The sequence below is a fragment of the Diceros bicornis genome, chromosome 36 (genome assembly GCF_020826845.1).
Source record: "Diceros bicornis minor isolate mBicDic1 chromosome 36, mDicBic1.mat.cur, whole genome shotgun sequence".
In the NCBI taxonomy this organism is placed as follows: domain Eukaryota; kingdom Metazoa; phylum Chordata; class Mammalia; order Perissodactyla; family Rhinocerotidae; genus Diceros; species Diceros bicornis.
In genome coordinates, this window is record NC_080775.1 from 24,279,222 (window position 1) to 24,304,243 (window position 25,022).

Below are 25,022 nucleotides of genomic sequence, written 5' to 3' on the forward strand. Positions count from 1 at the left end.
GCTTACAAGTCACTTTTGCACACTCAAAAGACAGGATCTCCTCATTTCCGACAGCTCAATGGTTTCATGTTTGACATCTTTTTGTACAGAAAGAACCTCACGAACGACACCATTTCAGAAAGTCTTTCCCTGCTCACACAGGAGCCTCCTCCTGCATCCCTGTTCATTCTCCTCCTGAGCAAACGGGCATTTTTGCTTTTTCCTCACATTCCCACTGAGGTTCCTTTGTGAAGGGACAGAAAAAGTAACCAAGCCTGTTTTTTTTAATAGACTTCTGGAATGTTTGAGGAAAACCTTGGGCTTTACACAGCCACTCCCTGTCTGGGAAGTCTCGGGTCAGCCTCTTGCAGTGTTTTTCCTTCTGTTTTTCCTCTTCGTGTGTCCCTCCTGAGTGTGTTGTCCTGTTTCCTGAGCAAGATCCTGTCTGCAGGCAAGGTTGAGGAGGTGATGACACCTCTGGAGCCGGCTTTCTGGCAGCTGGTGACACAGCAGGCCTGGCCTCGTCCATTACTAATTGTTGACGCTTGTGTACAGAGGAACACATTAGTAACCGCACTCACCTCCACCAGGCTACTGTAGAGAAGACAGGCAGTGACTCACATCGTGGTGCAGTCACCTGGGCTGCAGGAAGACGTCATGAAAGGCGGAGCCGGGAGGGGAAGGCTCTTCTCTCCCCAGCCCCCCAGCTCCCACCACCTCCATCCTCTTCCCCCACCCCAGTCTGCCCTATAGCCCTCCTCCTGCCATACCCTCTCTCCCTGAAGCCAGCTCCCCTACTCCCACCACACCATATGCTCCAGCCATGTGGGAGATGTGTCTTTCTCTATATGCAACTTGCTTCTCATTCTTCTGTGCCTTTGCATGCCATTCCCTCTGCCTCTACTCCGCTTCCCTCAAGTCTATATTGGTTTGCTCTTACTCCTGCTTCAAAGCCCAGTTCAAATGTTTTCTCTCCTTTGACACTTTCCACTGCTCCCTTTGCGACTAGAAAGCCTTTTGTGCAAATCCACACTCTGTAAGGTAATTATTGTGTCACAGCTGCTCTGGTGTGTCTCAATTTCCAGTAGATCTGGCTGACTTCAGGGCAGGACTGTACCTAGTTCATCTTTGGATCCACTTTACCTAACCGGGGGCTGGCATATAACAGACACTCACTAAGTGTTCACGGGCCAATTGTGGGATGAAGTATGAAGCATGAAGCAGACACTGTGCAAGGAACAAATGACACTGGCTCAATAGGAAGATGCATACAGATGGTTTGAGTCCCGAGTCTGTAATTCTGAAGAGTTTGCCATCCTTGGCCCTTAAAAATCTGTTCACTCTTCCCAGAAAGATTCTTGCTGCATATGTGGTGGCAGGAGTGGTCCTTCCCCGGGTCTCAAGCACAGTGAGTGTAGTTGGAGGGTGTGCCATTAGTAGAGCACAGCTGTCCTCGGTCACCGTGCCTGTGCCGTGTCAGTAAGAACTGATAAACTATCCACTCAGTGCTCAGCTTTACAATAAATGGAGTGGAGCATTCAAACGGGGTAGAAAGTATAATCTCTCCTCCTATGGACCGTAAAGCCTAGCCTGAAAGACAGAGTGGCTGAAGTGAGAACATATAACCAACATTAGCCTACTTGTGGTTGCTTGGGAGAATCATTCAATGTTTTTAAATAAAGAAATTCTTGCTTCTAATTTCCCTGGATCTTTCTAGGTAAAATTACTCATGTTAGAAACAGCTAGACTGAAATTTGCGCTTGCAGTTACGAGCACCTGCTCTGGCATCTCAGCTCGAGCTGTTGATTCACCTCGGGCAAGGTGGAATCCCACGATGGAAACTCTGGTTTTGGTAGCTTGGGAAGGATGAAACACAGGCAGAGAATGAGATTCTTGGAGTAGCTTGGGCAGGAGGTCACAGAGCCGAGACTGGGCTGCCATAGTGAGACAAAATAGAAGGGGTGGCCAATATTCCCAGCCTCTCCTAAGGCTACATATAGCTCTTGAAGGAAGAGGAAAGGCTAGAATTGTTTCAGGATAAAGAGAGGGTATCCAAAGACACAAAACCCCAAACAAAGAAGGGATTTTCTATCGCTGAAGGCTGACATCATATTTGAAAGTATAATGTGCTCAGATTGTGTTTAGACTCTCCTTGGCAATATTCAGTTCGTTGAATACTACGTTGCATTGATGTATTACCTATGCTTCATGGCATTGGTGATTATCTCAGGGCATCCAAAGAAACCAAAAGCCCTTATGTCTCAGAATTATTTAATTATTATTAATAAATCAATATTGATTATTATTATTAATTTAATTATTTTTATTTCTGGTCTTGAGTTATCCTACTGGGCCTGCATCTAACAACAATGATGGGTTGTATTTCTAAATAACAATTTGTATTTAAAAATATTGTTATTGCTTTTTAAAATAATAATCATAATGTTCATTGCAGAAAACATAGGCAATTCATATAAAGATATGTATAAATACACATACCGAAATTAACTATAAGCTTACAACCCCAAAGTAATTACTGTTAACATTTTATTGTCCCCTTTCAGTGTTGTCTTAATGTCTGTGTTTTCTTTTTATTTTTTTCTATATGCATTCTTTTTTCTTCATATAAGAATCCTTTTACCCTAACTCTCTCTCTGCCTGGAGCTAGGGGTATGTGTGGGAGGGGGTGAAGAGGAAAGAAATTCCACAGGAAAACTGAACTTCTGCTCTCTAGAAGTAGACCTAGAGACCTCAAATACTCCTAATTGCTCATCTTGGTCTCCTTAGTCCTAGAGGACATTTGATTCCTAGGCCGGCTTCCTGCGCTTCCTGCCCCTCAGTCCCATCCCCCAGTCCCCACTCTGTGGGTTTAAGGGAGTGTTGGGAATGAGTTGGCTTCATGGGAAGGGCCTGCTGAACTCGTGGATGTCAGAATTGATTCTGGGTAGAGACCCAAACTTCATATAACCTTTGACCCACCTTTGGGAGATGAATTCTTGTGACTTCTGAAGATTCTTCAGCACTTTCCTTCCCTGGGGTCATAAGGGTGCCTCAAAATGGAAGCTCATAGACTCTTAAGAGTTGAAAGGCCCATGTGTAGGGCATCCTGCCCCATCTCCATCCAGTATAGGAATCCCCTCCCTAGCATCCTGCCAGGTAGCACCCAACCTCAGCCAAACACCAGGCAGAAGGAAATCAGCATTGTTTATGCCACTGTTGGACTCTCCAGAGGCCAGACAATTGCCTTTATTTAGAGCTTAAATCTGATTTGAAGTGAAATTATAGAAAACTTATTTACTTTATTGTGATATTCTTGCCCTCAAAGATAGTTCTATTTTAGGCTCCACTGAAAGATACATAGTATTTCAGAAAAGTGGGGAGGTCCATGACCCTCCTGAAATTATACAAAAATCACGTGAGTATGTGCATATGTGCTCTTCAATTCTTTTTCTGGGAATTGAGGCCAGAGCTTTTATGACATTCTGTAAGCCCAAGAGTCCCACGTGGTTCTGTGCCATTCCAGAAATGCTGTGCTGAACAGAATACAGACAGGATCTTGCTCAGAGGGAGGCACACTGACATCCCTGCCTGGTCAGCTTGTCTCAGGGATCCCAGGGCTTTCTCTTTAGCCCGGAATAAGTCCCCCTTTCCCAAACAGAGCCCAGTGAATGTGCAACCTGCCCTAAGGCCAGCCACAAGGAAACATGATGCCATCCGGGGCCTTTGTCCCAGATAGTGTTCTCATTGCCCAGATGTGTCAGCCTGTCTGTGCCTTGACTTCACGTCAGCGCCGCCCAGCTGTGGAAGAGGTACGAGGGATAATGGTCGTGTTTGTAGAGACAGAGTGTGTCACGAGGCTTGTCAGACAAAGGAGTACAGAGGCTCAAGCATTCCTAACTCATCATCTGCACACCCGCTCAGGAAAAGGAAATGACTGGGGCCACATCACTCAGAGCATGTCTCTACTCGTCCCCGTGGCAACTGTCTCAGACACACCCACACAGGGACATTTTCTCTTTTGTTTTTAGTAGCAAGCGCTATCTAGGAGAGACGCTGTCTCTCTGTGTTGATTAACCTTAAAACACTCAAGTATAATCTATACCTCAGGAGTAGTGAGGAGGCATTTGCAGCATGCTAATCAGACGCTCGCATTCCAAAGGTGGTTAGTTAGCATTTGAAATACCCTCGTTAGGGATCAACACTTCAGAGGGGGTTACTTAGCACTTCAAATATTATTACTGAAATCTACTCCACAAAGGGTGCGTTAATTAGCATAAAGGGTGTTGCAAGTAAAATTTTCATTGGTGGAATGGGTGGTATTCGAGTCACGCAAATTGGCAACACCTCATGTCTCAAATAAAATAAAAGATAAACTAAAGCCTCCACGTATAAATACACTCAGGTTTTCCCTGTCCTATGTAGGATCCTTCAAGAGTTTTCACAGCTATAGGTAAAAATCAAAATATGTAAATTAGCAGTTCTGCGTTGCTTGGCTGTAGCCTACTGACACACATCAGCAGCCTTCACGTCCCCACATACTGCCTGTGCTTCAGATGCACAGCCCCACCTGTGTGGCTCAAACAGGTCAGGCTTCGTAAGACCTTCTCATTCAGTTTTCTTGGCCACAAACACTCTCCTAGATAGAACTCTGCTACTTGCTGTGTGGACTTGTTTAAGGCACTTAGCATTTCTAAGCCTCAGTGTTCTCATCTATAAAATAGGAGCAAAATCACTTTCCACCGTATTACTAAGGATTAATGAGATTATGTCTGTATGGGATTTAACTCACTGCCTGGCACATGGAAAATGTGGTCATTGTGGGTGGTTTTTTTTTTTTTTTTGGTGAGGAAGATTGGCCCTGAGCTAACATCCCTTGCCAATCTTCCTCTTTGTGCTTGAGGAAGTTTGTTGTTGAGATAACATCTGTGCCAATTTTCCTCTATTTTGTATGTGGGACGCCACCACGGCACGGCTTAATAAGTGGTGTGCAGGTCCTTACCCGGGATCCGAACCCTTGAACCCCGGGCCACTGAAGCGGAACATGCGAACTTAACCACTACACCACCAGGCCATCCTGCGGGTCATTGTTTTTATTATTAGTTGCCTAGCTAATGGTCATCAAAACTCATCTCGAGTGTCTTCTTTTCTAGGGGGTTTCTCTCGTCACCGTCCCACCCCTCCAAGTCAAGGCTGGATAATGAGTCGCTGCTCTAGGCTCTCACAAAGTCTGGCCAAGCTCTATGGAAGTACACACCATATTCTATGGTAAATTTCTTTCTATACGTTTATCTCCACCTAAAAACCATTAGCTCCGTAAGGGCAGGATCTATGCCTTGGGTTTTTTTTTTTTTTATGTTCCTGTGCCTAGTATATAATATATACTCAATAAGTATTTAATAAATGAGTGAACGAATGCACAAACTAATTAGGGATGTGTGGCTCCACGAAGAGACACTGGGAGGGGGCTTTGAGAATGGACCATCCAACAGTCAGACAGTAGTCATGTGGGAGAGGAGTAGACCAAGTGTGATTTGGAAATTACAGATGTAATTCCGCTCAATACATGAAAGCACTACTGTGACTGTTCCAAAAAGAGAATGAGCTGCTTTGGTGCTAGTTCTTTCTCTGAAGTTAGTTCAGCAGAGGTTGTTAACGTGGTAAATCGGATTTTCCCACGGGATAAGAGATTTGCCTATAAGGTGCTATCTAACATTCTGTGACATTCTATGACAATTCCATATGAGAAATAACGTTTTGTGAAATATTATTAAATATTTAATCTTTATTGCATATTGAGTCTATATCTTAATATCCTTAACTCTTCTCCTAAGTACATTTTTTAGTTTTCGAATGAGCTGTATCTCTTTTTGATCAATTATATTACATATATATATTATATATATGCATATACTTATCCCGTATGTAACTAATACTGAAGACAGTTTTATTGATAAGATGATATATTCTGTGAGACTTTTGTTTGGCTGCTGGGAAATGGAGGAGAGTTGTAAATTATTGACCTCAAATTGGTGGGTTTTAGGTCCATTTACTGAAAGAACAGGGATGGTGAGGAGGCCACTTTAGCTTTAAAACCAGAATGACTTTAAACCAAAAACGGCTCTAAAACCAAAAATTAGGTAAATCTTGGGCTGAACTAAACCTCTAAATTCACAGTGTCATTGAATGCTGAAAATTTTTAAAAATCTCTAGGTAATAGTCAAACCCAAAATAAATCCAAAGCCCAGGTTACTTTTTCTAATTTGCAGTAACCAATTAATCATCGAATGGGAAATATTGCCCAGCTGTGGCTGTGTATGAACTTCCTGTCACCAGGAAACTCCCACGTTGCCTCTGGGGCAAGTGTTTCCACTCACTGAGGAACACAGGAGGGGGCTTTCCACAGAGCAGACATTTTGTGAATAGGTAAAAACAGAGCTAATCTACTTATCAAGAATGATCTTGTCTTTTTTATTAGTTGGCAATACTGGATTAAACATTTAGCAATCTTTTTCTGAGGCTTCTTTGGAAAAGCAGGGAGACTCATCTTACCTTGGAAAAGAAGCTGCCATGCCAAGTGTTTCTATCCCACAAGCATTTTTCCTTCATTACCATATGGATTTTTCTCAGCATCGGTTGGGCGAGCGTCCAGGACAGAATGAAAGCTGTGCCTTGAGACCAAGGCAGCTCCTTTCAGCCTAAACAGAATGAAGACAAAACAAGCAGCCGAAATGTGACATTTTAGCAAAATAGGTTTGAATAGATGTGAGAATCATCCAACTGGGCTCCCTGTTTGGTCAGATGAACAGAACATTGGCCATCTCTTGACTCCACTTGCGGCCAGGCAGATAGGGTTTATTGACATTCATCCCTAAGAATTTTCCTAGGCTTTAACAAAGTATAATACACTATCACTCTTCACGATGAATGTGACAACTGGTTGCACCTTGCGGATCACACTAGGAAGACGAAAATTCCTGGCAAAAGCCTATGAATAACTAAGAGGCTTCACAGCCGCAGACAAAAGAAGCCATCATAAGGTTTCCACAGCTATTGCATTATTTGAAAATATGCACCCTATTGTGCTTAGGACAGACTCATGATAAACTCCACTAAGTTTCTTAACAGGTTTTATGTTGTATAAAGTTGATAAGATAATAACATTCTCAATCTCATTACACCGAGATCTTTCTTTTCTTTTCTAATGTGCCATGTCAGGAATACAGTGAATAAAATGACACTAAGCATCTCAACAGCTGGACAGTGAAATGACTCATAAGGGTACCTCACTCACAACTATCTGTCATTATGGTTTTTTTGTGGAATAATTTTAAGGAATCCTAAGGGAATATCAGGCTCACATTATATATATATATTTTTTTCTTTTTTTTTTTGCTGAGGAAGTTTGGCCCTGAGCTAACATCTGAGCCCATCTTCCTCTGTTTTGTATATGGGACGCCACCATGGCTTGATGAGCAGTGTGTAGGTCTGCGCCCAGGATCCGGGCCTGTGAACCCCAGGCGACTGAAGCGGAGCACATGAACTTAACCACTAAGCCACTGGGCCGGGCCTAGGCTCACAATATTTTTAACCAGAGAAATAGCATGGACTTAAAAAAAACAAACCCACAAATGTATTGTATCAATTCTTGCCTTTTTGGCATTGAATAGACTTAGAATTTCATTTCTTGTTTACAAGATGCCTTATTTATAAAGAAGGAGGAAGAGGATAATCCCAATAGCCAAAGTCTGGCTGAAAATTTACCTTAAAATCTTATAATTTTATATAAGGAATAATACTATGTATTTCAATTTATAACAACTTCCCTGGAGGTAATTCTCAAGAGGCTAGAATTTTCTTAGATTAAGCAATCCTGTGAGAATTTGAAAATACTGGCAGCTGTGAGAAAGTCAAGTATCTGAATTACTAACCACTTCTAAATACTGAAATCAAAATAGCCTTGAATTTTAAGAAGATATTCTACATAATGCAACATTTTGGGGAAAAATCTATCAGTGTATCTTTAAGCAGAGACATATCCAAAATGAATCAGCTCTGTTTGGGCACCATTCTATATAGTATGGATTACACGCTCTGCCCATTCGGGACACCAGCATAGTGATCATATATGCCGTCTAGGTCTTCCCAGTTTATTTACTGTTCCTCAAAAATATCTTAAGTTGAATGCTAAATAAGGAACCTCTCCCCACTACTAAGAAACACTCTACTCTGTGATGGTTCTGTGTGTCCTACCACCAATGTCCACTCTGTCTAGAGTCCTATTCTCTTTATTTTTAATTGTTCCTTAAATATGTTTATCTATCTTGATGTAGTGTCATAATACTTAAAGTAGAAACTTCAGTAATTTCTTTCCATGGAATAATATTCCCCCTAAGACAGGAAACATTTGTCAAGCTAAGGAAGGTACAAACTAACTAAAATATTTCTGTAATTGTAGAAAACCATAATGGCCTCCTAAGTTACCTATGTGGTTATATGCTTTAAATAGGGTTGGGAATGAGGAGGTTGGAACGGGGAATCTTTGAAAATGGCATGACGACTTCCACTGGTTCTGGGAACTCTGGGCCTAGCCAAGCAAGCTGTTGTTCCATATAAGACACAATGCATATGAAGTTACCTATATGATGGTGATATTCAGCACATCCAATTAGATATTTTGGCCCCAAATATCTGAGTTCTTTTTCAGTCCTGTCGGGTAAGAAAGCAAAAGGAATATGAGGAAAACCACTACAGGCTCTCAGCTACAAAATGGTGGCTGGGGCGGGGCTAAAATGTGTGTGTGTGTGTGTATGTGTGTGTGTATAATCAGATTTGTAATAACCCTTTCTTTACTTACAATGGTACTCATACTGATTAAGTGCAAGGTTATTTTTAAAATTTTACTGAAAAAATTGGGGAAATTTACTTTGAAAAAAATGAAGATCTGAAGGATGGTGAGGAGAGTGTAGGAGGGACCAGATGGATGTTTTCAATAGGAAGGATTTGACTTTGGCAGAGATTTGACTCACCTTCAGGGACATAGGGATGTTAACGGCAGAGTGGGAACCAGTGAGTAGATGTTATTATAGTGGAGAATATTTTAGCTCCAAATTTGGAAGAACTTTCTACCAAGTCAGGCTGCCTGAAGTTGATTAAACTGAATGATTACTTTTCAAGGACACTGTAAAGAGAATTTATGCATCAGGTGGAGGTGGCCTCTAAGATTTCTTCCCACCATCATGTTGGGGGACCTATTATTCTAAATCTAGATAATACTTGCTCTCTGCTGAACTTCCCTCTGAACTAATTCCTTTCAGAATCTGGGCCAGAGATCAATGACAGGGCTACTAGAAGGGTGGCATCCTAGAGGACTTACTTTTTCTCCTGCATGTCCTAAAGACTCGAGGGTGCTACTCGCATGACTAGTGTACTCCAGACTAGGCATGACCGGGTCAGAAGTTTCTCTGAAATACTCAAGGGAGACAAGATACATCTTTGGCCTAGGAATGTCAACGACATTCATCACATTAACACATTCAAAAGGGAAGATTAAAAATGAGGAAGAAATATGTGTGAACTCAAAATCTTATATTTCTTTCACCAATAGAACTCAGGCAAATGGCAGATGAGTACATAATGATAACAAGAACTAAAGTTTATCCTAACAATCACTAATACGATTTTTGAAGGGTCTATTATTTCACAGTTTTGTTTCATTCCATCTTCATAAAAATTTTATGAAATAGGTACAATTATTAGTCTCATTTCTTAAGCACAGAGGTGTTAATTACCACCCAAGTGTGAACAAACAGTAAATGGCATAGCTGGAATTCAAACCCAGATCGATCTGCCTCAACTCCCACAGTCTTAACCAGTGTGCTCAGAGGAGACTGAGGCCTCCCAGATCTCTCGGACGGCTGCTGCCCAGATGGCCCTGAAGGCTCTCTGCAGAGGATGTTTGACCAAGAGCTTGAAAAGACAGCAGCAATCCTGGATCACAAATGTCAGAACTATTGAAAGCTTTGGAAACAATGGGTATCACCTAGGTATAAACAATAACGTATAAGGAGGCGATGAAGAAATTAGGATTTTGTGATTATTTGAATTGCATGGGAGAAATTTGAGGGAGTAGGCCAATATTCCATTTAGGTAAAGGTATATTATTCAATCATATGTAGTAATATAATGTTCTTTATTTTTTCTGAAGACAAAATAAGAGAAAATTGTGAAAGAAATGGTCTAGGTCCAATACAAGGAATACATTTCTGGAAGAGAAAATTGTAAAGCTTAGGAACAGATTACCGAAGACAGTTGTGACTTGTGAAAAAATCATTCCCCTCTGTGGACCAATTTGTGCTTTGACTACAGGAATGACTACACGATACTCAAAAACATTCAGTAGGAAAAAAAAGTTAGGCAAACTGTTGTTTACTATTAAGTGGTCTTACAAGAAAAAAAAAAAATTTTTTTTTTTTATTTTGAACTATTTGAAGGGAAAAACTAGGGCCTATCTCACTTTTTCCAAATGACTATGCTGTGACATCAATGGCACCTTGCAAAGCAATGTGTGCTCACATTTTAGGTTTGTTCACTTCTTTTGTCTGGTTTCGGAGTTGGAAGACCAAGCGGAGGTTATTTGGGTTGAGTCTCCTGCTGCCTCTTGCTCCTTTAGATTATGGATCCCGATCTTCAGACTAAAAGGTACTATTCTCTTCAGTCCACGTGCTAAGCCTATGTGAGCGAGGGTCAGCAATCAGCCTGGCTCTGCCAGCAACACAGATAAATCAACCTTCAAACCTTTGGGAAGCCATTGATTGTGATGTTCCCTTGTTGATTCAAAATTCTTTCATTCCAGGAAGGATAAAATACTAAGCAGTACTTTCCAATATTAAATTTGTATGTCACCCAATCCCTTGGAAAAACTGACAGATCTGCCCCCCAGGAGTTGATGAAACTTTGTGAGCACCAAGAAAGTGAGATCTACAGGAGACCCTCAGCTTGTGCGAGTGGTTCCAGAGGCTTTACCGGATGTACTTTCTGACCGAGTCTTTGTTTCTTCCCCTGTAAAACTGGATCAATGAGACCACACATAAGAAAGCACTGGTAACCTGCAAAGTACCATAGACACGCTATGTTAGGTGTTGGTATAATTGTGGGGTTTCCTATTGATGTGGCATCATTTTACAATTCTGATCAAATATATATTATTGGAAAACTCCCTTTCGAATTTATAATAATTAACTCCCAATTATAGAGTCTTTACTATGTGCTAGGTACTGGGCCAAACTCCTTAAAATATAAGATTTTATTTAATACTTACCCCATATCTAAGGTAGTATTATTATCTCTAATAATAAATTTATTTATATCTATAATTAATTTATAAACGAGAAACTGAGGTTTAGAGAAAGCGAGTAACTTGCTCCATGTTATAAAGCTTGGAAGAGTGAGTGGGCATCTGGCCCATGTTTGTCTGATTCATTATCTGAGAATCCTACTATTGCTTTAACTTTATCTTCTGCACTTCCAAAAAGGAAGGACTTTCATTTTAGTGAGATGGGAACGGATTTTAGTGAATGTCCACAGTAGCTTCCTATCATATTCAGCCACTGCTCTGCCCAGCGAAGGTCTTGCTCTGCTCATCAGGTCATGGCCGGATGCTGTTCCTCTAACACTTGCTTAGTACAGTTGATGCCATTGGTGCTCCACCCACATTCGCTTTACCAGCCAGTGTATCCCTCCTGTAGTTGCTAACAACTCACAGCTACCCTCATTCTGGAATATCCCCCACTTACTCCACCCCAGCCAACCTAGGATCCTTGTGTAGCCTACCTACCTACACTCACAGACCTGGGCAGATGATGAATGGTCACAGGCCAGCCGCTTCACCTCAAGGTGGGACTTAACTTGGGTGCAATTTGTGCTCCAGGGAGCCGTACTAAAGCTGGTCTCCAGCTAAGACTAGTTCTTCCTTAGCTTTGCTCCCCAGACCTACTCTTAACCCTTGTTCTGAGAGCACAGGCCAATAAATCACTGGAGCGAGAATCCCCATTATAGGCTCTGCTTCTAGAAAATCTGAGCTAAGACAGTTGGGCATTGCTGAGTTTTTGTTTGCTAAAGTCTTTGTCTCTTATTCAAAGAATTCCATGCCTTCAAAGCCTTCATTTAAACACATTTTCTCTCTGAGCTTATGTTAATTTTTTTTATTTGGAACTAATCCTGGTTTCTTCCTTTGCATTTGGGGGAGAACGGATAATTTTAGAGAGAAGGTGTGATATCACGAACACTTGCTGTAATCTAGGAGTCACTGGGAAGAGGTTGTTCCTAATGTCTAATTACTGACATACAAAATGGCTTAATACCATCGATTTGGGTCTCCAATTGTTGTCATATGTTTAGAAAAATACTGAGATCTCTTCTCATAGAACCTCTCATACCGTGATCTCTACAGCTCTAATGCCCTGAGCTTGCCAGGCACATGAAGGAGAGCTGTCTTTTTACCTCTCACAGTGTCTGAAATGTCGTCTTTTTTCTCCTCCCAGGGAAAGCACCTTCTCCTGGCTTTCTCTTTGCCTTGGCTGCATGCTGCTTCCTCAGTCAGGCTCCAAAGGAGACTGATAATTGCACAGAGGTCCTGAGACTAGGCTGTTATGTGTTCCCCTGAAGCAACAACACAGCACTTCTTTGAGCTAAGGAAATAAATAAATAAAATAAAAATGCACTTTCCAAAGGGACCAATCTTACAACCTGAAAGAAAAGTTTCTCTGAAAAACCAGCACAATATTGGCTGTCAAGCGAACGTATCTGTTTGGGGAAACTGCCAAAAGGGTTCAACATTTAATTTCTTCCAGTTAATCATTTACAATTTTAAGTCTAGGCAGATAAACAAGATCTACTACAAAGAGACAAGTAAGTTGGAGAGCAACATAGTAGCATTTACAAGTTCAAAGTCTAGAGATTAGTCTACGTGGCCAATGTGATCAATTTCACGGTTTCCATTTCCCCCGCAGTGTGGGCTGTGGCTTGAAGGCCACGTGAGGCCAACAGGGAGAATGATTTCAGGATGCATCCTTGGATGGCACTGAGTGCTCACCAGGCCTTCTGATACACAGGATAGAGCTTTGTCTTACTTTTACAACTTTCTCTGTGTTGTTTTGCTCATTACTTATACTCTTTCATTACTTAATCTCTTTAGCTTCACAAGTCTGTCCATTGATAAATCCTTTACTTATTCCTCAAATTTTCACGATCTTCCCTTCCCCATTCACCTTATTTCAGACTCTGACAACCTTTTCTCATTCCGTAGAGCCTTTCTCGAGGTGAGATACAACGTGACTGTTAAAGCAGCTGGTACAATTGTTGTTTAGACACCTATAGCTCAATAGCAAAATCTCATGTGTGCATTCACGTTTCCAGATTTTCTTAGTCAGCCACTCTAGTTTTCTTCCTCTTTCTTCCTGGACCACTCTCCTTCTAGATGCAGCCTCTCTGGAGCACCCATAACCTAGCACAGGTCTTGGAAAGAAATTAGTTCAAAGAAGGACTTCTGCACCTGGAAGAGACAATTCCAAGCTTTCTTTCAAATAATAACATATGCTTGCAATGCCCCCTCATCCAGGTAGTAATTTCCCACTAACATAACTTTTCTAAGTAATGTTCCCCTTCTTCCATGCCAAATACATTCACTCCATGGTATACAATGCAAATGTCTTTCTATATATAAAACACACCCACGCACAGACACCTGCAAATGGCCAAATGAATTCTATGAAGTATAGAAAATCGTTTAGAACTTGTAAACGTTATTTGAGCCATTCATAATCAATGTGAATTGAGCTTAGCAGAATAAAAATAAAACTTTAACTGGAAACTAATTTTTCTGTTTTCTCTGCTTTGCAAAGCCATCAAAGCAAAGATCTCCAAGTCTGTATATTAATTTGCCTCTTATTGAAAGGGCTTGTTTTCATTAGGCAATTCTTTTTTTTTTCTGATTTTTGATCCTGGAGAACAGTAATTGGCTGGGCCCAGTGCTGCCCACCTACCAGGGAGGCAGGTGAAATGAGTCCTCAGTTTCCTACCACCACCGCTTTCTCCATCGTTCCTTCCCTTCCGTCCGTCCACTACACTCCCCCCACCCCTCACAGCATGCCTACCGTGCATTCTCCTATCGACCAACCTTCATTCTTGGTAGCAGTTTAAAACTCTCTTTTTGACAATTACCATAAAGGAAGCTATCACTTTTCTCAGAAATAATGGTATATAAAATACATTTTTTTCTGATTAGAAAATTCATAAATATTCATTTTAGCAGGGTTTTGGGGAAAATACAAAACATAAGACAAAAAATATAAGTGCATCTGTAACTTTGCCTTTCAAAGATACTGGTCTTAGCACTTTGGTACATTTGCCTTTTTTTTTTTTAATTAAAAAAGATGAGATCATTTTCTATATCAGATCTCCAATATACTGTTTTTCGCTTAACACTATTTTATAATCATTTCTCATGTCATTAAAATTATTATTAAAACATGATTTTAAAGGAATTATCATATTACATCCTGTGGCTACATCATAATTTATTGTACTATTCTTTCGATATGGGGCATCTAGTCTCTTTCTGATTTTACTATTTGTAAATAAAACTATAACATACCTTTTCCCCATGTATCTATGGTGTTTTAATAGGGGATTCTTGAAGACCCCAAGAAAAGCTTCTTTACTACTAAATTGCTGGAATTGGTTACAGGAAGGAGTCATAATTTTGAAGGGAAAGGGGTTCTTGCTTCATTTACTTGCTGAAGAGTGCGGTGGAAGTCAGAGGTAGACAGAGCAACTGCTATTGACTAGTTACCCCTGCTCAGGTTATCACTCAGGGAAGATGAAAGTGAGGTGGAAGCTGACCAGTTGTCAACGAGTAAATTGAGATCACAGGCTTCCTTGCTTCTACTTTCCGTAACTCATTCCAAAGTGGAGGTAAGGCTGGCCCTTCTGTGTGTGCTGATGTGCAGTGTTCTCACGGTCTTCTTTAGACATAGACCGTATAGCCCCTCGATGACTGTTTGTTGAAGGAAGAACTACATCAATGAGTTAAGTGTTCTCCAAAGAGAGATGTGTCCGAGGCAGAAGTGACACCTTCCTCCTCGCCCAGCTTCCATCGTTCTGTTTGCATTTCAGAGGACTGCAGTTTCTGGAAGGGCTTCCCTGTGGATATTCATGAAGGACCCTGACTCCCTCTAGTGGATGTCAGCACTAGGCAAACAGGCTAATTCTGCCCTGCAAGGTCCAGGAACCAAGAATCAGTGTCCTTACATGCCCTCCTGAAATAATGGAAGCTGTGTTTCTGAAAGAGCCTCTTCCCACTCCAGAGAAGGTTTTGTCTTTAACAGGCCATCTGTGTCTACTGCTGCCACAAGACAAGACATCAGGGGATGTTTTTTTCCTTCAGGGCAGTATCCCAGCCTCTTTTTTCTTTTAATTAATTCAGTAATCTACTGAGTTGCATCTCTTTTTCACCACCAAGTGTTAGTGACTTGCTATGTCCGGATTCACTTTATGCTGTGTCATGGGCAAGAGGCATTGCTAATACGAACAGAGCCCGGGATAAAGCAGCTGGGAACCTGAGAATCCTCATATAAGCGACTGGAAAAAGTCATAAAATCACTTTCTTTTCTTTTTTATGAATGTTAAATTTTAGGAACATCAGAAAAAACAGAAGAGAATAATACAAGAGTTTTATTTGCAAATCACGTATTTAGGGCTATATCCAAAGTCTCAATGACATTCTTTTTCACAGTTTAGCCAAATACCTCAGACAGCCACACTGCTATTTTAAGAATGAATTGAGAAGCTTCCATACATGAATTGTCTAAATCCTTTTTTTTTAAACTTATTTATTTATTTTTCCCCCCAAAACCCAAGTAGGTAGTTGTATGTCATAGTTGCACATCCTTCTAGCTGCTGTATGTGGGACGCGGCCTCAGCATGGCTGGAGAAGCGGTGCGTCGGTGCGCGCCCAGGATCCAAACCCGGGCCGCCAGCAGCGGAGCGCGTGCACTCAACCGCTAAGCCAGGGGGCCAGCCCATGTCTAAATCCTTTAGTGATCTCTTCGTGTGCATATAGAGAAGTCTAGCTATAGCCAGATGAGGCGACCTGGTTCCTGGCAGAGTACCCACCTACCTCCTTCCTACCTTCTACCTACCTACTTACCTACTTCCTACCTACCTACCTACCTCCTACCTACTTTCTCCCTACCTACTTAACTACCTACCAACCTTCTACTTACCTGTGTACCTACCTACCTACTCGCCTACCTCCTACCTACCCACCTACCTACCTACCCACCCACGTATCTCCTACCTACCTACTTCTTATCTACCTACTTCCTACCTACGTATCTACCTACTTTCTACCTACTTACCTACCTACTTCCTACCTACTTACCTACCTACCCACCTACCAACCTAAGGCAAACTGCTCGAAAGCTCTGGGTCTAGATTTTCTTATGTGTAAAATTAGAGACTTCAATTAGATGAGAGGAAAGCAGCTCTTCCAGTCACAAGTCGGCATGAAGAAACAGGCTTTAGCCTCTTCTTGGAGAGCAACCTAAAGGAGGATTCCTTTCCTCTGCTGTGCACCACTATTCTGGTGTGCGAGTGATCTAAGGCCAGTTCCAACAACAAAGCAGGAGACATTTCCTTTTTCTAATTCCTGGCTCAAGTGTCCCCTGTATGTTCCACTGCTGTTCTGAGCAGGGCATCTGAGCATCTCAGTCTGTACTTGCTGAAGAACAGGCAGCCTGCTGGTACTTAATGTGAGGTCACACTGAGTGAAGAAAAAGTCCCCATTTCACGGGAATCTCAAGAATGAGACTGCTGTCCTCGAAGTCTTTGCCTTTTATTTAGCCTGAGATCAGAGGGAACACTATAGCTCTGACCTGTGCAAATACAATAAACGCTTCAGCCAGAAACAGTTTTACCTCTTTGATTAGGTTGGGTTTTCCGTCTGTGTTTGAAGAGGAGCTATTTATGGGCTTGCAAACAAAGTGCTGGAGGAGAGGAATTTAAAAGATGTCCTTGAGCGAATTCAGGGGGTTTATTTCAAGAGGCTAAACTGCTCATTAACCCTTCATCTTCTGGCGCATGTCACCTCCACGCTGCTCCCTAGAGACCCGAGAGAGATGGGCATCCAGGCGCCGGGGGAGGACACGCTGTGGCCTTGAGAAAGTCCCTTGCTCAGTGTGCTGGCTCTTGCTCTGGAAAATAAGAAGGCTCGTGGTGGCCTCCTGACAGGGAAGAAAAAGAAGTTCAAGATGCAAAAGTCTTTTGTGGGAGTGGTGGGGGCACCTTCATGCTGACTAGCTTATGTGCAGCTCATTCGTGACCTGGTGATTTCACACCTTCGTCATGGCAATCCTGCTGAAAGACTGCATGCAATTTATTTATTTATTTATGTTGGTGAGGAAGATTGGCCCTGAGCTAGCATCTGTTGCCAATCTTCCTCTATTTTTTACATGCGGGACACCACCACAGCATGGCTTGATGAGTGGTGCGTATGTCCGCGCCAGGGATCCAAACCTGCGAACTCTGTGCCGCTGAAGTGGAGCGTGAGAACTTAACCACTTCGCCACCGGGCTGGCCCCTGAATTTTCTTTTTTCTTTTTTTTAAAATAAGGTAGCTTATACTGCTTTGGTGTGCCCGATGTAAAGTAAGACTATACCTGTAGATTTTATCATAAAATCGATTTGTTGGACAGAAGTCCAATTAGCCCAGGTAGAGTTTATGTTTGAATGTCTGCAGACCTACCCCTCTGTCTCTTTAGGTGTAGACAGTGGACACTGTGATTTAACCAGCTCATTTTGTTTTTAGTCTTTTCTTCTGCTGTTCACAGCTTAGTCATTTGACAACTCTTAAGTTGGGTTAGGGAAAGTAAGAAAATACATCTTTTATTTCATCCCTTGGATACCTTTTTAATAGTTTGATGAGGAAGGTGGTTGAAACTCCTGTTAAAACAGGCCAGTATTGCAGTTCCCAAAATACTTGCATGTGATGTTAATAGATGATACTCCAGAAAAAGGTTTTGTGCTCAGATGAATTTAGTGAGCATTTCTCAGAGTGGACAAAGCAATCTTATCCTCACTGGAACCTCAGCTGACCCTGCTGCTGTGTCATCCCATGACTGGTGATAGAAGGAATGAGAGCATCCTTGTGCCCCCTGGCACTGGGACTTGGTTGGAGTAAAGTGGCTGGTCTGTTGCTAGGGAGTATATGTCTCCCAATCGAACGATCGGACTCCATTGTTGAAGAATGGCTGCATTCAGAGATGCAGGCATCCCATTGTGCATTATCCCCTGCAATCTCCCAGGCCGCCTGGTATACATTCTGTTGCTGCCAAGTAGCGCTGGGCAAGAGGGCCCTGTGCCAGGCCCTGTGCTTAATTAAGAAGACCCTGGTCTGGCTCTCCTCCAGCTGAAGCCCTCCCCAAAGCACAATAAAACTATGCCCACCCAGAGCCTGGGGCCCTTCTCCTTTCTAGACCAGAATGTAGTGTCCAAGACAGAGCATCACATCATCTAGGAATTTGTTAGAAAATGCAAATACTTGGACCTAACTTGGAACTACTGAATCAAAAACTCAGAGGGATGGACCAGCCATCAGTGTTTTCACAGCTTCTTGGTGATTCGGATGCCTGCTCATGTTTGAGAGCTGCTGTTTTAATCTAGACCCTGTGCTGGGGTGCCTGAGACCCAGAGATTCCTGCTCGAATGGCTCTGAGCCCACCTCCAGGGCTTGCACAGGCCTCGTTCCTGGGTCTGAGGACAGATGTGCCTCAAGTGGCCAAAAGCAGCTCTTGGAGGAAGGTTGGAGGATAAAGCTTGGACTTGGTAGACTGGGTTGTTCACAGTTATACCTCAAGTATCTAAGTCATTATGAAACCACATTTTTCAAAGAGTGAGGATAAAACACTATTTAATAGTTTGCTAGTTTAGTTTATACTTCTTAAATATTTAGACAATGGTAGACAGGCCACCATTTTTATTCTTATCCTGGTCTCTGCAATGTTAGGGTTGGGCCTGCTGGTAAAAGTCTATACTCTTTCATTTACCCATTCATTCATTCATTCATTTATATATTAATTTATTTGATGTCTATCTCCTTATTGATATTCTCTATTTGATGTGACGTTATCGTCATACCTTTCTTTACTTTTTTAATTACGGTTTCCTTTAGTTCTTTGAACAGATTTATGTGGCTACTTTGAAGTCTTTTTCTGTTAATTCTACCATCTGTTTGCTTTCACAGACTATTTCCATTGCCTCCCTAGTATATGGGTCATACTTTCCTGTTTCTTTGCATGTCTTGTAAGTTTTTATTGGAAACTGGACATATTGTAGCAACTCTGGGTACTTCCCCCTTCCCCGCCCCAGGGCTTCTAATTGTTATTTGATTGTTTAGTTTTTTAGTGACTGGTTATATTATGTTAGTAAAGTTTCATCCAGCCCTCCCAACACACACGTGGTGTTAAGCCTCTGAAGTTGCTCCTCAGGGAAGCACAGCTTTGAGGATGCCCACGGTCCCCCTGGGATGACAGTGGGTTGGGTGGGGCTTTAGTTTTCTCTTTCCCTGGCCACTCCCAGCTATTAAGTTCCTCTATTGCTGGCTGATTAATCACTCTATTGTTTTCCACAACATGATAAAGGCATAAATTGCTCTACAGACAAATCCAATCACACTTAGGTTCCCTTGAAGGAAAAGTTTCTGAGGTCACTGTTTGATATTTGTTCTGTCCCCATGAGGAGTCTGCCCAGCCATCTCCTTCCTTAGCTCTTTTCTGAAAATTAGCTAGTTTACAGTTTAACCTCTATCTTCACCAAATCCATAAACTTCCTCCCAATTGCCCCCTACTGACCACAATATCCAGTGTTCTTGAGAGAGCGCCCTTAGGCTTGAACTTCTCTACACTTTGTTGCTTCATTTGCAACAAAGTTCATTTGGGAAGAGATTAGGAGCTATCTGTTTATGACTTGTTTCTCCCCCTCTAGGCAAAATGGCACCCTTTTCTCTGAGTGACACCCCCACTTTAGGAGTTGAGCACTTGGTAAAGGGGCGGCAGTAGCCTGAGGCCCTTCTCCTTTCTTCTTCTTAGCTTGCCTCTCCTAACATGGAACAACCACGTTACAAGCCAGACCAGAAGCAATGGGGGCCCCAGTTTTCTCAGCAGTACTGCACCCAAGGTAAAGCCTCCCTTCCACTAGTGGGGGCTTGAGGAAGCCCCCACCTCTCCACTGTACTTACCCACAACTTAGCCTCCGCAACAGGGAGTTGAGGCAGGATGAGAAATACTGATGTCCTGCTTCTCCTAGGAAAAAGAGCCCTCTAACTCCAAACTGGGAGCGAGGAAGCCCTCTGTTCTTGGCTCCCCTTGTGTAGAGTAAAGTCTCTGCCATGCTGAACTGGGATGGGGCAGGATGGGAGTGGTCTTGGCTCAAGTACCACAGACTCCCTTTTCCTAATGAGTTTTCATAGACTTTTTTGCATAGATGTTTCTTCATTTACTGTATGCCCTTAAGATCATTTCCAGGGGCTTTAAATGGTCGTTTTAAAAAATAAATTTCACCAACTCCACTGGAAAACAGATCTGCAGAGCTTCTCATGCTGTCATGCTGGAAAATGATCTTCATTTAAATTTATCTGGATCTTCTATTATATGCCAGGTACTATACTAAGTGTTGGGAGTATAGTTGTGAACAAAAGGGACATAGTCTATTAGTTTGTGATCTAGCCAGGTGCTTGGCATGTGGAAGGAACTTAATAAATATTTGTCAAATAAATGAATGACTAACAAATAAAAGTATTTTTCTTTCCTTCCTTCCTTCCTTCCCTCCCTCCCTCCCTCCCTCCCTCCCTCCTTCCTTCCTTCCTTCCTGCCTTCCTTCCTGCCTTTCTGTCTGTCTTAAAGAGGTCTGGGAAATTCCTAGAACACCTTGCTAGCTGAGTTTCTGGACATTTAGAGGCACTAGGAGTATTATGAGGACAATACTTGCCTACAATAGCCTTGTTTTATCACAGCTTTGCACAATCTTCTTCTAATCCCAACTTTACTAAAGGAGTACAAGTGGCCATTGTTATCATTATTCTCTGTTATTTTTTTCCCTCTGTCTTTGGGGACCTTCATCAAGGGTTAAAAGTGTGCCCTTACCACATGGCCGCAGGCTTGGTGACTACAAGGGTGTATTCTTGGCATGGTCCTGGCCAGGAAAAACCCTACTTTGGGTCGTACAATCTCAGAAGACCAGTCTGGACTCATTTCTCTGGAATTCTCTAGTTCACATTTTCTTCCAGCATCTGATTATGTCCTTCCCAGTGACCCATGATGTTATTTTTTCCCAATTCTTATTGTTCTCTTAGGGAAACACTGCAGAAATGTTGGGGCTAAACTGCGATAAGAGGAAAAGTGAGGTGTCCAGTTCTAGAAAAACCTCGCTGTTGCTGCTCTGACCCTCGCACTTCAGGAGTGGAGGGATAGTCTGACCAGCTGTCCAGGTGGGTTGTGTTTGGCAGGGTGGGGCTGAGGATATATTAGAGTAACTGGGAAGCTTTATCAGAATATATGCTCCTACCCCTAAGAGCCTGTGTCAGAGTCAAGTAAGTGGAGAGGTGGGGGATGGGCAGCTAAGGGGACTACAGGAGGACATGGGATGCATGTAGGTTGAAAAAGCTCTCCCCAGAAACACAGATTTAACTTCAGGGAACTAATTAGATGTCCCTAGAAGCTTGCAGATCAAGACTATGATTTCAGTAAATTCCAAAACAAGCATGCCCTATCTCCAGCTCATTGTGTCTCTATTTCTGCTCTGAACCAAGGTGCAACTAGACCCAGTGATAAGTAAGTTATTTCAGTGTCTGTGAGAAGTACTATATAAGCAACCCTGGAGAATAACGTCCTCCATGCACAAATTGGGACAATGAGACCCTTTCTGGGACTTGAGAAAGCCAGGCTAGGAGGGCTTGGACTGGCTGTTGGGCAAACTTTTCCCAGAATGACTAGGTGCTCTCATGTTCATATGACTGTGATTTTACATAAAAGCAGTTCTCTATATGTATAATGAATTGTAATCTTACTTTTAGACTTTTCTAAAAATAGATACTTGAGTTGAAAAAACAATTTTGTCATTCATATATTCATTTACTTAATTCATTCATTCAACAGGTGCTTACTAAGTGCCACTTATGTGCTGGACACTGTTCTAGGCCCTAAGATTAAGATGAATAAGATACAGTCTCTGACCTCAGGAATTCCACAGTCTAATAAGGTTAATGGATCCGTATGCACATAATTATCATTTGACAACATCCAGAGAATGATAGAGGGCTCTTTGGGAACATAGAAGGGAAGGACCTAATTCTGACTGGGCAAAGGAGTGTTTCCAAGGAGGCCTCCTAGCGAAAGCAACACTTAGATGGAGTCTTAAAAGGTGAGTAGGTATCAGCCAGAGAATAGAGGGTTGGGTAAGGGCATTATGGCATAAGGTCAACCTGTGCAGAGACACAGGGGGAGAAACCTCATGAGGTGATTGGAGAACTACAAAATCTGGGTTTATTAGATCCTTAAGTGTAAGAAGAGGGACAAGAAATAAGTGGAACTATCCTGGAGAGCCTTTTTACGGCTCATTAAGGCGCTCGACCTTTCCTCCCTAGGCAAAGAGGAGCCATTGGAGATTTTTATACAGTGAGGAGCATGGTCTGATTGTTGGCCTTGGGTAGAACGGATTGGGGGATTTAGGACAACATTGAAGGCAGGGAAACCAGAAGGCTGTTGATTAATAAGTGGATAGGAAGGGTTAGATTCGAGAAATAGTCACGTGTCATTTAACGAGGGGGATATGTTCTGAGAACTGCATTGCTGGGCGATTTCATCATTGTGTGAACATCATAGAGCGTGCTTACACCAATTTAGATGGTATAGCTTACTTCATACTTAGGTCATATGGGACTAATCTTATGGGACCGCTGTCTTATATGTGGTCCATCGTTGACCAAAACATCGTTATGCAGCACATGACTGTAGTTTGGAGTTATAATCTGTCAGAACTGGAGATTGATTAAATGTGGGGATGTGGGAGAGGCAGTAATTGATGATTGTCAAACCTAGGCTCCCACTCTCAGCCTCACCTTAAGAGTGTTGTGATAAACAACCTGTGGTCCTTGCTACTGCCCCAGATAACTTGGATTACAAATCACAGTGCCTGGAAATCTATCTTTTTACATCCTTACATCTTGAATATTCTTTTTTTCCCCCAAAACCCCAGGATAAGATGTAAAATTAACTAAGAAACAAATACTTTTAAAACCTGCTAATGTGTTAGCTGAAAAAAATTGTTCAAATTGTTGAACTGAGATCTTTATAATTATGACTGGATTATGTAAGAGTATAGTGTGGGGCATTTTTCTTCCTCTGGGGACTTTTCACATCTAAACCTTTTAAAAGATCTTTTTTGTACTTTTTTTGAGGGGAATAGATGAAGATGGGAAAGCAAAGGTATGTTGCCCTTAGCAACTTGACTTGAGCTATCTTCGCACCACTGAGCAAAAATAGTGACTTAATAATTTAGGGTACGGTACTGTGGAATGTTGCCAGCCTGCAGGGGAAGGTCCACCCACCCTGCCTCCAAGTACAGTACCATACAGAGGGTCAGTATTTCCAGACTGGAATGAAATTTGCCTTAGGTGTGGGTTGTTTAATTAATTAATCAATGCAATAAATGTTCTTTAAGCACCTTCTACATACAGGGCAAAGACAAATACAGTCTTTGTTCTCCTGAGCTCATATTCTAGTTGGAGGACTGAGAGAGAGAAAGAGAGAGAGAGAGGAGAGGGAAGAGGAAGACGAGGAGGAGGAGGCGGGAGAGGAACGGGAGGAGGAGGAGCAGGGGGAGGGGAGAATTTCAGATAGTGAGAAACGCCATGAAGAAAGTAAAACAAGACGAAGGAGAGAAGGCCTACTGAGTGACTGGTGGGAGCAGAGCTGGTCTGGAGCGGGGGGCACTGCCTGTATGGTATGATTTTAGATTTGCCCAGGGGCATTACTGGCTTATTTGACATCCGGAGTGGATCATATTTTAACAACTACCCTCTCTATATGACAAAACTATTTTCAGTAACAATTGTAAAATTAAAAGGAGAAGAATGTCCAGAAAACAAACCCACAGCAAAATTTCTTTTTTCTTGAACTTTGTTTATATATTCAGGCCAATAAAATTTAAAAGAAGATAAAGTCTAAAAGAAATATTGCAGTACAAAAAAGGGAAAAAAAGCACAACTATTCAAAAATTTTACGTCTACCTATCAGTTTGAAGTGTAACCCTTTTGTTACAACTTTATATAATAATATTTGATGTAAATAATCGTCCAGTAACGAGTAAATGAATATTAGTAAAATGGAAAGATCTGCAAAAAAGTATAATTTAGGCAACTATGAAATCATACAGCAGGTATTAAGTTTTTCTCTGAATTCATTCTTTGGTTTCAAAACAATTATAAATTAAATTGAGGGGTCAGCCCTGTGGCTTAGCGTTTAAGTGAACGCGCTCTGCTACTGGCAGCCTGGGTTCGGATCCCGGGCGCGCACCGACTCACCGCTTCTCTGGCCATGGTGAGGCGGCGTCCCACATACAGCAATTAGAAGGATGTGCAGCTATGACCTACAACTATCTACTGGGGCTTTGGGGGGGATAAAAAAGGAGGAGGATTGACAATAATGTTAGCTCAGAGCTGGTCTTCCTCAGCAAAAAGAGGAGGATTAGCATGGATGTTAGCTCAGGGCTGATCTTCCTCACAAAAAATAAATAAATAAATAAATTAATTAAATTGAACAAATTTTATGTTAAAAGATATTATCACTTCACAATGTATACATATATCATCTCACAATATATAAATATATTGAATCATTATGTTGTAAACCTGAAACTAATAGATGTTATATGTCAATTATATCTCAATAAAAAATATTATTAAAAGTCACTAAAATATTTCATGTATGAATTAA